The 13,059-nt window shown below is 45.5% G+C and overlaps 1 long non-coding RNA gene across 2 annotated transcripts in view; it reads left to right on the forward strand.

Annotated features, from left to right (window-relative positions):
- The first annotated feature begins 779 nt into the window (after positions 1-779).
- Positions 780-13,059, forward strand: part of LOC120369785 — a 39,544-nt gene continuing 27,264 nt past the window's right edge. The window contains exons 1-2 of one of the 2 annotated variants that reach the window (XR_005583409.1): positions 780-4,629; positions 5,424-5,991. This is a non-coding gene — a long non-coding RNA (uncharacterized LOC120369785). Of the gene's footprint in view, positions 4,630-5,423; positions 6,502-13,059 lie in introns of those variants that run through there. The other variant, XR_005583408.1, reaches the window with a different exon arrangement.

A 13,059-nucleotide genomic window follows, 5' to 3' on the forward strand; every position in this document is an offset into this window, starting at 1 on the left:
AGACATCAGTTGATACAACCAAGTAACAAGTTTTTCAAAACCCCTGATTAGACTATTGGCTGAGAGGCAGCTGAAGAAGTCAGCCAAGGCTCAGGATGGAGCTTTTTTTTTTTAAATTGATGAAAATGTTTAGTGGTTGGGGTTTTTATCAGTTGTATAAAATGTTTCTGTATTGCCGAAACTTTTTATTTTTTTTAATGAAGCAATTCAAAACTGAAACATCCTCTTTCAACTGAGCTGAAGAAAAAAATGTTTTTTTCATTTAAATATGATTTGAATTGAATCAAAACAAGTTTCTGTTCTTTTCATTCAAAAACCAAACTTGTTGTCACAGATGGTTTTGCTGAAAAACATAGCAAAGGAGGCAAATGCCTGAAAACTGAAACATTAAGGTGAATGGAAGTGGGTGTGTATACGGATCACTGTACATTTGTCTCAATCAGTTGGTGATGGACAGCAACGCCACCCCTTTTGGGCAGTGCTTCTTTACCAAAAACACTGATCCTCTTTCTTGTGGTTTAGGTGGAGTTGGTTGAAAAACATGGTGAGAGGGGGGAAACAATGTAAATGTTTGTGAAACTTTGTCTGTGCTTTGTCAAAACCTTACTGGCCAGCATCACCATTTGTCATAGATTAAGCCCAGGGTCCCTGGACCACAGCAAGTGAATCCAATCCAGCTAATTAAAGAGGGTTGGGCTACACCTGGGCCTTTAAAGGGCTGCTAATTGGCAGCTGGAGGAGGAAGGATTGAGACAGGCTGAGCCCTGGGGAAGAGAAGCCACACTGGATCAGAGCTAGCTCCTGTAATGGGTTGCTGGAGCAAGGGGCCAGGGGCTCAGGGAAGCAGCTCTGCAGATGCCACTCCAGGAAAGGAGCAGATCTGACAGAGGCTAGGAAGCTGCCTGGAGCAGAGGGCCAAGGACCGAGTTAAGACTGTTTCCTGTTTGTTTCATAACCTCGGTCAAGGAAATAAACCTTCTTGACTGAGAGTGGGTGTGGCAGCGCATGCTCTGGAGCCAGGGCGAAGTATGGCTCGATGACACCAGCACCGGCCTCGACACCATCACCAGGGATTTAGCAGAACTAGAAGAGCTATCACTGATATGGGTGGAGAATGTCTCCCTGAACAAGGTCCCTAGGGAATGGATCTATACAGGAGAACCACTTGGATATTCAGAGTCTCACCATTTGCTGAAGTCTCTGTAATTCTGACCAGACTAACACAAGAGAAGGACCTAGATGACATCACCATCTCCAGGTCTGTGTCCTGAGATGTGACTCTAACATTCCTGCTATTTCTCTAGTCCAGTGGCTCCATTTCTTTGCTCGCCTTCTTCCCCCACCCTTTTCTCTCTTCCTTTGGTTTTCTATTTAATAAGGGTCTGGCTTAGCCAACTGAGACAAATCTAACCTTGCAATTTAGTTGCTGGAAAAAAATCAGTCACTCAAGACGCAGCTAGCCACTCTGAGACCTGGCAAGCTTTTACCGGAACTAGCCCTGTTTATAGCTTTTAACCAGGTTTGTCTTATTCTTGCAGCAGAACTAAGAAAATGATTCTCAGAGGATAAAGTAGGTGATGACTTTAGCTTTTCTTTCTGCTTGGGGGATGTCTGCAAATAACTTGTGATTTCCTCAGCTGTATTCCACTGTTGTCATCATGAATGACTCTGAAGGGCTACTAGGAATGACAATAGATAGTCATTGGGCCTGAGAGTTAGTGAGACTGATTCTCCAGTGGGTAATAGGAGCATTCGCTCCTCTGGGAGAAGGGAGCCCCGCATTCCAATTCTGGCACACCAATGAACTCAAACAATGGAACAGCTTCACAAGGAGAGATTGAGAATGTCCCATCCCCAAATATCCCATAGCCTGGTGGCTAGGACAGCATCACAATGTGACAGACCCAAGTTCAGCTCTCTTTTCCACATCAGGCAGAGGTGGGAATTGACGTGCCATGTCCCAGGAAGTGCACTAACCACTAGGTTAAAGGTCATCATGGAGGTGCCTGCTTCTGCAGTTTTATAAATATTTTGGGCTGAAACAAAACATTTAAGTTTGTCCCAGAATTGTTCAGCCTGTTTGACTCACTAAAACATTTCCAAAAGTGTCATTTTCAGTTTGATCCAAAAATGAAACCTTTTTGTTCCCAATTTCTCAAAATTTGCCAGTGAACCAAAACATTAATTATTCACCCAGCTCTCCTGGACACAGGCTCCTGAAGGGAGGAAAAGCAGGTCCCCAACCCCTGTCAGACCCGCAGAATGATACATAGTAGGTACACAGAGTGTAGTGTCACCAGGATCCATCTATGGGGGGTGGGAGGTTCTCAAGACTCACCCCAAGACAGGTACTGGCAAAAGAGCCAAGAACTGAGAGGCCTGCACTCAGAGCAACCAGAAAGGAGGTAGAGGTGCAGCTAGCCCCCAATTGTGACAGCTATTTAAAAACAAACAAACAATCAAGCTTCTCTTTTCAGACAAATGCACATGATAGGGTGGGAGAGAGGGGGAGGCAGAGCGGAGAGACACAACAACAGTGAAAGATAAGAATAGGCAGCTTGTTTCTCTGATGCTTGCAATTTAGTCGCTGGGAAGAAGGAAAAAAAACCCAGACAGGCAAAGAGTATCGCTCAAGACCCAGTTAACCACTGGCAAACTTTTACCAGAACTAGCCAGTGTTTATAGCTTGCCAAGGAACAAAATAGCTTTAAAAAGGGGGCACAATCAGAAGGCCCGTTGATTCTTTAAACTAATTGACTAATTTAAAAAAAAAAGAGAGAGCAGTTTATGAGGAAAGTTGCAACAAACATCAGTGCTCTGTTCCATCTGAAACAAAGCACCTGTGTGAAGTTCATTTCAAGTTAAATAAGAGACTAAATTTAAAAAAGGCACAGGCCACTAGGGGGTGCTAAAGGATGAACTGAGCCTCTCTAATGGCTCAATGCTGTACCATTGATGTCAATGGGAGCTTTGGCTTCAGTTGCACAGGATCGGGCCCCAAAGTGAGAACGGTAAATATGGTCTTTATATTTTACTGTTATATCTTTAGTTTGAGGTGAATTTTGCCCTAGGACTTGGTACAGGAGCAACCTTGCCTGTGATTCTACCTAAAGCAGCATATCAGAGCAATAACAGCAGCGTGGGAGAGTGCCTGGAAGAATGCTGCACCCTGATTACAGCACAACCTCATGCAAAATTACCAGAGCCGGGCTTTATTTTAAATAATCTACTGGAGAAAGGCATCTTCCGAGAGCCAAAGAAGACTGGCTTAATTAAAAAACGTAAGAGATTATGGACAGCCCTGGGGCCCGAACAAAGGAAATCAGAAAGACAGTCTATTAAGGAATTGACTGAGAGACACACAGTGTTCATGGGATTTCATACTAATCAATAGATATTTGGTGAATTACAGGAGAGTTGCTGACAAGTTTACAGGGACAGTTCATACTGCCCACATCGGTTAGAGATTCTCAACTAGAGGCAATCAACAGAGCACCGGGAGAGTCAAAGGAGCTATGCAGATGTATAGAGGTAGAGGATCAGAACCAGAAATCTTTGCTTTAGCTCACTTATGTTATTCAGTAAGAAGAGGAACTGGGAGACTGAGCTTTATTCAATGAAGAGCTGTATCAATACGGTGTGCAGGTTTGAGAGGCATTGAACTGTCAGATGCAATTAGACTCTGAATTACCTTTCTAGAAAGCAATTATGCATAGGAGACAACGCAATGGCACTAACAAGCTGTTGGGCATTTCACCCTTTTTCTCAGCTTGGCTCAGAATCACCTCCCTGAATACTCAGTAGCTGGGGAACAAAAGGCTCAAAGGGGTAGCCAAGGTCAGGAAATCTGCCCTGGATAAAGTCCCCATGTCTTTTAGAGGGAGACTGAAGGTTCTACAGTCTTTCATGCATGCTGGTGATTTTGTTATAGTCATTAAAGCATTTTGCCAGTGCTCTGGCTATAACACAGTAACAGCTGTGCTGGCAGCAACTCCGCTGTGTGCAGGTCTCCATGCTCCTAGAATTGTTACCTCTCCCACTTCCTGCCCATTTAGGAGTTTCATCCACCTGTCATTACATCTTGTCATTAACCTAGATGTAGGTCAGAGACTGGCTCTGTACGATATATTTATACGGGGCTTAGCACAATTGACTGACGCCCCCAGGAGCTGCTGTAATATAACAGACAAATAATAACACAATCCTCTATAAACGCAACAAGACAAAATGGCCATAAAGACCCGTCTCCTGTCAAACTCAAATTAATTTCTCTCCCTTCCTCCTCTCCAGGTGTGTGTGTTTGTGTATGTGTAGATATACACTGTATGTATTATTATATGTATTGTATATGTACACACACACAGACACACAAAATCCCCTAGGAAAGCTGAATATCTGCTAAGTGAGTGATACCTAAATATAAGTGTCATAGAAGAGGCAGCACCTGACCTTGTAATCTAGCACATTTTGTAGCACTTGCACTGCATCATGCGATGTAATGAACCTTCTCGGTGTTCTCAGTGACTGTGGTGATATGGCATAATACCGTCCCTTATGTGGTTTTACAGAGTTCCCGGCTGCGAGTAAACCAGGAAACCTCATCGGCTCATGACTGGACTCCACATGCAAGTGTGTAACTAGCTGTGCTCATTATTTGCATTACCCTAGCAGCTAGGGGCCCAAACTGAGATCAGGGCCCCATTGTACTAGCTGCTAGATATATGCATAATAAGATAGTCCCTGCCCCAAAGAGCTTAGAATTTTCCTAGAAAAGACACACAAAGGATGGGAGAAAGGAAGTATTGTTATCCCCAATTTAGAGCTGGGGAACTCAGGCACAGAGTAATTCAGGGACGTGGCCAAAGTCTCAGAGGAAACTGGGATTGAACCCACATTTCTTGAAGCCCAATCCAATGCCACAGCTCTAAGACAATCCATGGTCACTTTCGACAAGTCATCCACACGTTTTGGAGGTGTGACATCCAGGCCATATGTCCAGCATAGATACTAGAAGATCTTCAGAGGCCACAAGCATTAGTCAATTTGCATGTCAGGAACAGATACATAAATCTCTTTGACAGTTTAAAAAATGATGTCCCCATAGTGACACTGGGATAAAGCTTATGTATACTTTAATTAAAAAGTAAAGCCAACCAAGCAGGTGGGCGAGGGGTCGGGGTGGTGGATAATACCCAGAGGGAATAAAATAAATAGATTGGCTGTGGAGCTACAACTGCTTTAATAACAAACAACAGTGTATGTGCTTAAGTGTATTTAATAAAGTTACATGAGCCTTTGAGCAGACTTCATCAGTAGGATAAAGAAGGATCTGGGAGGTTTCAAATTGATAATGAATAAATAACAAGTCAGTTGATACTTTAGCTAATTAGTCTTTTTCTAATTATTAATTCTGTGGCTTTAAGGGCTTAACTGGTGCCTGGGACATTGAAGAAGCCGTCGGCACTGGGGGTCGATTTCATCCTAAATGTCTATTGTCTTGACCTGGGCTGTACTCTGGCTACTTGGCACTTCTGCAGTGGTACAAAGGGACCAGCAGACTCAGCCCCTGGAAGATGTCCCCTGTGTTTGTGGGCTCCTAGGCCAAGCCCTCTACCAGCTGGCTGCATGGGGAGGCATGACTGGGCTTTTCCGGTGCCCTGGGTGTTGTCACACTCTGCTGGGGAGTAGACCTGACCAGTGCCAGCTTAGGGCAAAGGTACCATCTGCTGATGCCTAGAGATCCAGCTCCCGGGGTCACCTGATGACATCAGAATCTCAGCTTTCATTTTAGAATGCCCTCAAATGAGTGAAGAAATATTTGAAAACGTGAACCATGTGTCACTGATGCAGTAATAGCTGCCTGAGTTTGCAGACAGCCTGACACAAAAGCCCTGTCAACACCCCCCTCCGCAAAGGACTCTGCATGTGGCAAGAGAAGAAGAATGCAGCAGGCTCAGCTCACCCAGCCAAGCAGGTACTCTGGCTGCTGGGGTAAGTCCTGGGGGTGAAGTGTCTGCATCTGTTGAGAGGGGCCTTACTGCTGCTGCTGTTTGAGTAAAAGAAGGGGGCCACTCTGGGAGGGGAGAGCTGCCACACCCATGGCCACTCCAAGAGGGGTGGGGCTATGGTGCAGTGCAGGCCCGTAGCAGGAGAGCCCCAGGGATCTCTGTATTGTGGTGCATTTAGGGGCCTCTAGTGCATTAATGTTCCTGATCAGGGCAGGGTAGCCCCAGAATTGACTGGAGGAGCACATGGACCAAAGGGACCTTTGCATTCTCCTCGCTGAGTGGTCCCCAGTGCTCTCTGGCTGCAGCGGAGGCGCTAGCCATGTGACCTTAGAATACTAACTGCAGCGAACGCTCTGGAGCTTGGCCGCACAGGCTGCGAGTCACAATGCTGGTTTTCTTCCATAACCACAAAACCCCATCAGCTGTAAGATATGTAATCACAGTGTGAAGTAGATAAATAAAGAGACTGTGAACTCCTCGGGGCAGAGCATGACTTGTTGGTCTGTGTCTGAATAGTGCTTAACCCAATGAGGTCCTGATCCATGACTTCCCTCCGTGCTCCCACTATACGAATTAATAATACTACAACGTAGAAGAATATTAAAGCTCACACAGTAAAGAAACTCATTTCAGTACATCTGATACTGAGAGCATCTGATGCTATTTAAGGGGAGAGAATTTTAAGTTGCCCTTATCTCAACTTGGAGGCTAACGCCCAGTGAAGTTACACTTTTCTTTATGATCTGTTTCACTTTTAGGTTGCCAGAGCTGCAAACGTAGGACTGGGATCAGGCAGGGAGAGGAGGTTGATTGTGTCCCTTCATAAAGTGAAAAACGAAACAAATTCTACTCATGTGTGTCCTTAAAAGCGACACAATTTGACTTTGTGTGAAGTGTAGTTGTAGCCATGTCAGTCCCAGGATATTAACGAGACAAGGTGGGTGAGGGAATATCTTTTACTGGACCAACTTGTGTTGGTGAGAGAGACAAGCTTTCGAGCCACACAGAGCTCTTATTTGGGTCCTGAGGATTGAAAGCTCATCTCTCTCACCAACACAAGTTGGTCCAGTAAAAGATATTCCCTCACCCACCTTGTCACCACTTGACTTTGTCAATCAGATCTCAAGCCAGCCAAGAAAGAATGAGAACACTGCAAAAAACTATGCATAAAGCCACCCTAAGCTCCTGAAGCAGACAACTCAGCTGAGGATCTCAGCTATTTGCATTTTTCAGATCATTGAGTGGGCTCACTTTTTAGTGACTTTCACTTGGCATTTTAATTTTTAATCCTTGAGTGTTGCCACAGGCACATGTCACGGTTCCGAGAGCAATCAGAAATGAAGCATACTGAATGGATATGGGTATGACATTATTGAGACTGAGGGTGTCGATTTCCTTCCTGGGGGGTCACAGCATGTGCCGGTGGGTGGTACGCTCACCATGTGGCAATACTTGAGTCCTGAAAATAGTGTTATTGATGTCAGATAAAGGACAATGGTGATCGAATGGCAGATGCCTCATCTGGAGCAATAATCACTGCAGGAGAGAGGGGCACAACAGAAACAGACTTCAGCAACAACTAAGTGGTCTTAATTTTGAGTGAGCCATCTAATGAGAGTAGCTGATTTACACAAAACAACAACAAAACCCCCTAAGTGTATGTTAAGCTAATTATGAAGATTTAATTGAAATCTATGAAGGTATTATGGAAACTAGAGGTTTTAACTGAAAAAATCCCTCTTTAATGAGTCCCTCCATGCCTGTCTAGTTAGAAAATGGAGTGTGTGGGGGGAGGAAGGGAGGGAGGTTTGGAAAAAATCAACTTTTTGTTGAAAAATCAAAAATTGAAATTTTCATCCAAGAACCAAAACCTTTTGGCCAAAAAACAAAAATGTTTGGCTGAAAATAAAAAATTTTGATTTGGAAATGTCATCACATTGCCTCATGGGTGCTCTAGTCTGGCTGCCTCATGCTCCTATTCTCCTCTGTGGGTTAGGCCCCCATCTCTCCCATGACACAACATGGTTTCTACTCTTGCCCTGCTACCAAGGTGCATGATGGAGATCCCTGGCCTGGTGCATCATGGGAAATGTAGTAGACTTGGGGAACCCAGCCCAGAGAAGAGGCAGGTGAACTACAACTCCCATCATCAGTAGCAGTGCAGCAGGGGCAGTAGCTGAAGTGGTTGGAGCTGACTTTGCAAAGCCAGGTCAGTTAGTTGCAATCTGCAGCAGGACCAGGCAGTCTGTGCATCATTGGGTAGGAGCCTACACATGCAGGAGAGCCAGCAACTAAAACCAGCACCACCACCACTGAGCCAATTTGGATTTGGGAGTGAAGTTCAGGTGGGTGGGGTTTGTCTTGTCATTACATGCTGTGCCCCCAATAAGCTGGGCAATTGATAATGGGGGCTGTGGGGCCAGTCAGCCCCCTCAGGCACTGCTCGGGTTTTGTTCATTTCTATTTTTGGGTAAATATGTGCTTAATGGGGTTTTCTCAAAGAAAAGGTAGCTGTGACTCATATTCCCAAAGACTCCTGTCGGCCTCCGAGTGAGGAAGAAACACCTGGGAAGGTGACCAGGGTTTGTGTTACATTTTAAGTTCCTTAAACGGGGACAGAATAAAATGTTGGGTGGGGGCTTGAGCCATATGCTTTATTTAATTTAGAAAGGGTCCCTTAGACTGGAACCTAGCCCTGGTAAGACCCTTGCCTCAGGGGTTTGGTGAAACTATTTCCTAAACCCCCCACCTAGAAACTGTGTTAGCCCCCACAGGAAAGTGTCCCAAGGATGGGTTGTGTTTGTGGCCTATCAAAGTGAATTGGTTAACCTAACGCCTGCATTAATCCCACAATACACGAGTCCCCCATTGTATGAAAGGGAGAGGGGTGGCCGGAAAAGCCCTGAGCCGTAGGAACTTGCCTCTGTTCTTAGTCAGTAGAAGCCTAGTTTGTTGATCTTCAGGGTGAGCTGCAAGGCCCACGTTTTCCCCCTTGCTCTGTCAGAGCTGAGGAGGGATGGTGCAGGTTTCTAGGAGGGATTTTGCAAGGAGGACCATTCATTTGTTCTATTGATTAGTTTTTTGTGTTATTGGATATGATCTTGGGGGTGACTGGTAGGTCTGTTCATTCACAGAAGTGTGTTTTCACAAGATTGTCAAGCGCAGCCAGCATGAGGAATGGGCACTCTCTTATTTTAGCGAGGTAAGTGTTTTAAGGGCAGGATTTTCAGACATGCCTAGCCACAGGAGCACAGGTCCCTTTACTTTCAATGGGATTTATAATCTTAAAGCACTTAGGCACTTTTGAAAATTTCACCCTAGATACTGAAGTTGATGAAGTAGGGCTCAGGTGGATGTATGCAATATACAGTGGCTTTGGGGTTCCTGTATGGTTTATTAAAGTAACATTTAATAGTTACAGAAGGGAGACTAGAAGTCAATAAGGGAAGTATAGGAATGAGGAGAAATCATACGTGTTCACATGCACAAACTTGTTTTTGTTCTGTTGCACTCAGAACCAGCAGGTTGTGCTCATGAATCAGTAATCTAGCTGAGGTGCAGCTGCACCTCAGCTAATCCCAACGATGGTAAACCAAAGCTGCCCGAAACAAAACTCTTCTTTCTACGCTCAGCTCTGGTGGGGTTTTTTGTTGGCTAATTGTAGCAACACTTCAGTGTGCCTTAAGTAGACATGCAGCTGCAAGAATCTGACCAATATTTAGTAAATACCTTAAACTGTATTCTGACATCAAGCAATTAGGATACATTGCAATATCTTTTTGTTGGCAGTGGAGCTGATGTTTCTTTCTATGTTTCATTTGCCTCTGGTACAATTTCTAGCAGGGTATTTGTTTGTTTGTTAATGTCAGGCATTCTTTCAGCTGATGGCCTTAATCTCATTGGCCAGATCCTTCACTGACCTGCACTTCGTGTTGTCATTTTCACATACACAGAATGCTACCAAATCAGAACTCGCCACTCAGGCCAGGGGAGGATTTTTAGACGTTAGACCCTCTTTTCCAAATGTAAATCACTACATGAGGTTCAAAAGTGGAGAATCAGCTGCATGAACTCATCAGCAAAATGCCTGGGGCTTGACTCTCCTCTCACACCATGGTAAAGTGGGAATAACTTCTTTGGAGTGGAGAGCAGAATCACGCCGTTGGTACCTCCCAGAAAAAGCAGGTTCTTTTGATCTCTCCAGATGTTAATAGTACGGTTACAAGCATGTAGGAGGTGCCCATCTCTGCCATACCTGGGTGCACTTTACATGGATTAGACTAGTACAACACAGTCCTTTCCCCACATAAAAGATGCTCCAAAAGCTTTTGTAGCAGCACGCTAGGTTCCCTTCCAACCGTCTCTCCTAGTCTCTCCTCTAGCCCTTATAGAAGAGAATCTCTCAAATGTGCATCAGTCAAGCAAGCTGGAACGTGGTCTGCAGAGCTGGAAACAGGAATCTTTCCAGACACACACAACTTTCTTCCTCCTATTTGTCTTGTGTGAGGTGCGGGTCAGAAATCCTAGCAGTATGGCAGAGTACACCTGTGTGTATCCTGTGAGCTGTAATTTAAGAGAAGTTACATGTGGTAGTGGAAGAAGAGTCAAGTGCATCTCTCTGTGCAGAGCTAATAGTAACCTCAATAATGATGTATATAGCCCCGATAATAGAGATAATTGGACAGTAATGAGTGAGCCAGTCTGAGAACTGGATAAAAGGTTTAAATAATGTGGAGTGCTCAAAACAGCTAAGCCAGGCCACTTCCCACAACTCTAAATAGCGTTTCATAGTGTAAAAGATTATTTTCCCCTAACGAATAGTTCAGTGGTTTCTTGAACAAGAGTAAAGCCAAGACGTGGATCAAATAATCTCAAAGGTACATTGTGTGTGTGTGTAGTTCAACGATGACATTTTCACAGTCTCTCTTTTTGTGGATTCTGGAGTGGCTCGGAAGTCCAAAGTGTGACGCGCATGCTCATGAGCAGATCGGGTAGACAAAGTCATCGGTGAGCGTTTTGGTAGCTATAGCAGTAGTGTGACGCTTTTCCCTTGCAGCTAACAATCGATTATTTCTGTCTTCTTGAAAGGCTTGGAAAGCTCTGAGTGTTGTGTGTTGTCATGCTGATCGATTTAACGCAGCCTTCTCAAGATCGTTCGGTTTTATTGTACCAAAGTGTGTGCTGGTTTTGATGCTGTCCTTGTAGCGCTTTCTGGAGTGGCCTTGATTCCGGTGTCCTTGTGCCAGTTCTCCATAGAAAATTGATGTGTCCAACCCAGCATAGTTGAGCTTTTATCAGTATGGCCTCAATGCTTATGGCATTTGACTTTTGGAGAACCTCCAGGTTGGTAATTTTGTCCTGCCAGCGGATCCCCATAGTGGTGCGCAGTGACCGCATATGGAAGGCCTCTAGCTGTTTGGTATGCCATTTGTATGGTGTCCAGATCTCGCAGCTGTAGAGAGGAGATGTGAACACAAAAGCATGATAAAGTTTTATTTTTGATGAGAGGGTTATGTTGTGGGATTTTAAGACTTTGTTCCATAACTTTCCTAATGACTGAGAAGGAAGGGCGGCCAGCATGTTCCTCGGCACACGCCACTTCCCGCAGCCCCCATTGGCCTGGAGTGGTGAACCGCGGCCAGTGGGAGCCATGATCGGCTGAACCTGTGGACATGGCAGGTAAGCAAACTGGCCTGGCCCGCCAGGGGCTTTCCCTGAACAAGTGGCGGCACAAGTTTGAGAACCACTGTGCTATGGGATATGGGACAGAGCAGTGAAGATGATTGACGCAACACCACAGTTTTCTCTGGGTTGATTGTGAGGCCAAACAATTTTGATGCTTCAGCAAAGCGATCTACAATGCACTGGAGATCTCCCTCTCTGTATGCTAGGGGGGCACAATCATCCACAAAGAGTGCTTTTCTTATTAGTAGCTCAGTTACTTTTCTTTTTGCTTTAAGCCTTGCAAGATTGAAGACTGATCCACAGATTCTGTTGTCTTTATCTTTCCCGGATTCAAAATTGAACGAATCTCTGAAACTTTTCCACATGCAACAGCTGTATCAGGGCATCTGTAACATAAATGGAGCATGCCTGGGGCTGCATCTTCTTTTTGCTGGGGAAAAAAAGGAAAATTTTTGGAATTATACTGTTAGACCTCAAGTCAACCACCCTAACCAATTAAACTATAGCAATTCCCTTGAAAAATGCTACCCTGGTCCTGTAAAAAATATTTCCTAGAGACAGCTTAAGGTCTGAATTTAATCCCTCTCTGTGGGTGTCTTCACTTGTAGCAGTGGGCGTGACTCCCACTGCTATGATCCAGCTAGTGCACTAAAAACAGAGCATAGTCGCAGCAGTGCAGGCAGGGGGATGAGCTAGCAGCCCCACGTACGAACCCATCCGAGACCATAGGTACTCAGGGCAGCTAGCCTGTCCTGCCTCTCATGCTGCCACGGCTGTGGAGTTTGCAAAAGATGCTCCATTTATTCTACCAATGTGCCACTGTAGCCCTCCTATATATGAAGCATGCTGAAATTCTTTCTACTGGGGAAAGGGGTGGATGTCATGGCCAATGAAGAATTGTATTCAGAATAAAGTAAGTGTCCTTGCTAACTCCATGCTGTGGTATCTACTGGTTATATACATTGAAAACAGGGGTTGCCAACTTTCTAATCGCACAAAACTGAACACCCTAGCCCCGCCCCTTCCCGAGACTCCCCCGCCCTACCCCTTCCCCCAGGCCCCACCCCCGCTCACAACATTCCCTCTCCCTTGGTGGCTCACTCTCCCCCACACTCAGTCACTTTCACCCGGCTAGGGCAGGGGGTTGGGGTGTGGGCTCTAACTGGGAGTGCAGGCTCCAGGCTGGGGCCAGAAATGAGGGGTTAAGGGTCTGGGAGGGGGCTCTGGGCTGGGGCAGGGAGTTGGGGTGTGGGAGGGGGTGGCGATGTGGGCTCTGGAGTGGGGACAGGGAGGAGAGGTTAGGGAGGAGGGGGCTCCAGGCTGAGGGGGTGGGGCTGAGGGATTCTGAATGTGGGACAGAGCCCCT

Source organism: Mauremys reevesii, linkage group 8 (assembly GCF_016161935.1).
Source record: "Mauremys reevesii isolate NIE-2019 linkage group 8, ASM1616193v1, whole genome shotgun sequence".
NCBI lineage: Eukaryota > Metazoa > Chordata > Testudines > Geoemydidae > Mauremys > Mauremys reevesii.